Consider the following 4,116-nt stretch of genomic DNA (forward strand, 5'->3'; position numbering starts at 1 on the left):
TTACCTGAACCTCAAAGCACCATTTGGAGGCCGGTGGACACCAGTGTGCCAGCAGGCTTTTGAAACCATCATTGAGAAACTAACTTCTGCTCCTGTATTGGCATTTGCTGATCCACAAAAGCCCTACACACTCCACACTGACGCCAGTTCCACCGGTCTTGGTGCTGTGTTGTATCAGGAGCAGGATGGAAAAAACAGAGTTGTGGCATATGCCAGCAGAGGTCTTTCACGAAGTGAGTCCAAATACCCTGCTCATAAATTAGAGTTTCTCGCTCTAAAATGGGCGGTAACTGAGAAATTTAATGATTATCTCTATGGTGCTCAGTTCACAGTTGTCACAGACAGCAATCCACTAACTTACCTGTTGCCCTCAGCAAAGCTCGATGCTACCAGTTACAGATGGCTTTCATTTCGCTTCAAAACACTGCTGAATATGCTGGGAACACTAACTGAAAAGGAAAAAAACTAATTGGAAAGACTTCGTAAAACCGCTAGTGCATGCCTACAACTGCATGAAAAACGATGTTACAGGATACTCACCATATGAGCAGACGTTCGGACGCCAACCTCACCTACCAGTGGACTTAGCCTTTGGACTGCCATTAAGTAAGGATGGATTTACCTCCCACACACAATATGTGCAGAAGTTAAAATCACAGCTGGAGGAGAGCTACAAATTTGCTAGTAGGAACTCAGCTAAGGTGATGCAATGTAACAAAACTAGATTCGACCGAAAAGTTACTGCGTCAGAATTGGACATTGGAGACAGAGTTTTGGTGAGGAACGTGCGAATAAGAGGGAAACATAAGCTCGCAGATAAATGGGACTCGTCAGTGTATATTGTTGTGAAGAAAGCCGGCAATCTTCCCGTGTACACAGTCAGACCAGAAGGCCAGAACAAACCACTAAGAACACTGCATCAGGACCTTTTATTGTCTTGTGGGTACTTACCTCTTCCTGAGGAAGAAATACCTACCAGAGATAAAAAGAAATCAACTTTGTCTTCTCCAGTATCTGCTGATGATGAAGAGGATCCATCAGAGGATGAACTAATCGATCCCCCTCTGTACATCCCATCATCTTCTGAACCTGTTAAATTCACGATTAACATTGACTTACCTCCTGCGGAACAGTCTGTTCCCTTGACACAATCTCCAGTACCTGTCACTGAAGAGGACAGTAATGACGAGAAAGACAAACCCAAACCTGTGGAAAGGGAATTCAAAACTGTTAAAGAGGAACAACTAGCAATGGACAGTGAGGAACCAGAAATTGACCCTGAACAAGTCAATTCTGCAGAGGCCTCCAGAGTTGAAGGAAGTCTCTCTCTAGATCCTGATACTCCAGAGTCTGAAAATACAGGACCTGGAACACAAGAGCCAGACATTTCTAGCCATACTGAAGAACCTCATTCACCAGTGGAATCAGTAGCTTTGGATGCTGAGGACCAACCCATAAGACGTTCTAGCCGCACAAGAAAACCACCTGAGCGGCTGCAGTATACTAAACCTGGCGAACCATTATTGAAAAGCATTCAAACTTTATTCCATGGGTTGAGTTCTGTTTTTTATTTCGCTCTCCAAGAAGTTGAAGAACAACATTTAATTCACCCATACCCCAGCCAGGTACATGTATGAGGACGTACATGGGATCAGGAGGGGAGAGTGTAACCTGCATAAAATAATCACCCGTATTTTATTTTGGCGGGTCAAACAGGAAAGCACACTTTAAGTTCTGGGTCAAAGGTGAACTCGGACCTCCTCTTTTGCTGTTGCTGCTACCATAGATATCCATAATAAAGGCTAGATGTCTTACGGCGGAGTCTCAAANGATCCAGAAAGAAAAAAAGGTGAGTCCTGGTTCCTATCTCCTCCCAGATAGGGGTTGATGGCGCTATTCAATCATAAAAGAGAAGATATACGCTTCGGTAATATGTTTGGTTTCAACACCGTTTCTAAATATATTTTAAAGTTATCCAGAAAGCTAATTACATGAATTTACTTGATATTGTTTAGGCTTATATTAAAATAGTTGGTTGTGGGTGATAACTTTGTCTCAGTCGATATTAATTCAGGCTACTAAATTAAGCCTTTATGTAATAGAAGGGGGGAAAATCATCTTAGAATTTTATAATAAATAAATAATAATATTATTATTTATTTATAATAAATAAATAAATAATAATAATATTTTTCTATAATCCCTAATGATAATTTTATGCATTGGGCTATTTTTGTTTGTTTAATTAACTTGTATGACCACTTACCAAAATTTAGAAAACACACAGTCTAGCCAGATAACCAGTTGTTTGATTGAAATAGACATTTATATATATCGTAATACTAAAATTTTTTTATTTTACAACTCTCATACTTGGCAATACCAGGACATCCCATGACCTGGAAGCTACTGAAGAAATATCAATTATTTTTATGATAAAATTTTTTTAAAAATATACAAAGGCTTGAAATGGAATAAAAATGAGTGTGCCCCATCAGGCTGATGTAGTAATACAATTTCACAAAGAATTTGATATTCTTTAGGTCACATCACCTGGAAAAAAAATTTAAATAGCTCAAAATTGCATAAAAGCAAGTGTGCCTTACATTTGTTATCTTTTGGCATGATTCTATATTAGTTTCGTCTTAGCTGGTCATAATAAGGAATTTATTGATTTTTGTTTCTCAAGCGTGCTTGGTTCAAAGATTTGTTGACGGTCCCTAACTGCAACGACAGTGTGTGGGAGGAGGGAGCAGCTGAGAGACGCTGGCCGACATTGGAGTTTCTCAGTAGGATCAACCGTTTGCTAGATCCTGCTGACTCCGCAGAGCTTGAATATCTAACATCCAACTTCAAACGAACTTCAGCGCGGTTGTTAGCGAAAGAGTTAAAAAGATGGGCCGCTTCCTCCAGATCCTAAAAAACTACATTGTCGACATAATTATGTGTCCATGCGTGCCACTAACGGGAAACACACGGTCTGTCAGAGCATCCAAAGGAAAAATAATAAAGTCAATACTAATAACCTTAGCAATGTTTTCAAAAACAGTTGCTAAATGTCTCAGCTCACTGACCACTTCATCGTAGGGAGCCAGGATTGTAGTTTATTGATGTCATACACACTCCACTTTGTTTTAAAAAAATATAAATGTAACTGAGCATTTGGGTCCGTATTATGAACTTTATGTGCAATAACGGGACAGGAGATGGGCCGGAGTTTTCGGCGGTAACCACGCTTCCGGTTTTTATTTTCTTCTTCTACTTCTAACACATAACCAAAACTCATAAGCTCCCCCTGCCGTACACCCAGCGAACTTTCGCTACCCAGCAACAAGGATGGACACAACTTTAACATACAGACACAGAACAGTCTGTTACATAAATATAAAAAATATAACCACGGATGTCTGGGGCACAGTGATTCGCCTACATGTTATGAATGCTGGCGTACCATAAAGTATACATTATGAACAGTTTAGTTTGTGCCTTCAACTCGTTGCCCATAGGAAGACTAGGAAGATGTTACTTGGATATAACAAAACCGTATATCTTCGGAACAGCTCCAAATTACACAAAACTAATATGGGTGAGTAGAACATGATGTAAAAACGTAAAATCAGGGGGGCAGTTTAAACAAAAAAACGGTCTTCCCCTTTAAGACCGACCCCTCCTCATTTGTATAATGAGGCAGAAATACATACAGAAATGTAAATATGACAGGCAGAAATAAATAGCATGGAAGAAATAAATAGGGTAAAAAAATACAAAGGAAGAATAAACCAGTCAAAAATATTATATCGTGCACATAAATAAATACTAAAAGAAATAAGTAATAAATAAAAAAAGTTGAAGTTCATAACGGACAATAAATGAATAAGGTAATTATTACAAAGGCGAAAAAACAAAGAAGGTAATTAATATTTAATTTCGATCTGCATTTATTTATTTATTGTATTTTTGGGGGGCAATTAATTGTAGGCTTATTTATTTTTTCTTTATTTATCTATTTCTGTATTTATTTTTAATTATGACAGGATTGGTCCTCCATATATATATATATATATATATATATATATATATATATATATATATATATATATATATATATATATATAT

The sequence above is a fragment of the Cyprinodon variegatus genome, unplaced genomic scaffold (assembly GCF_000732505.1).
Source record: "Cyprinodon variegatus isolate N-32 unplaced genomic scaffold, C_variegatus-1.0 Scaffold2037, whole genome shotgun sequence".
Taxonomy (NCBI): domain Eukaryota; kingdom Metazoa; phylum Chordata; class Actinopteri; order Cyprinodontiformes; family Cyprinodontidae; genus Cyprinodon; species Cyprinodon variegatus.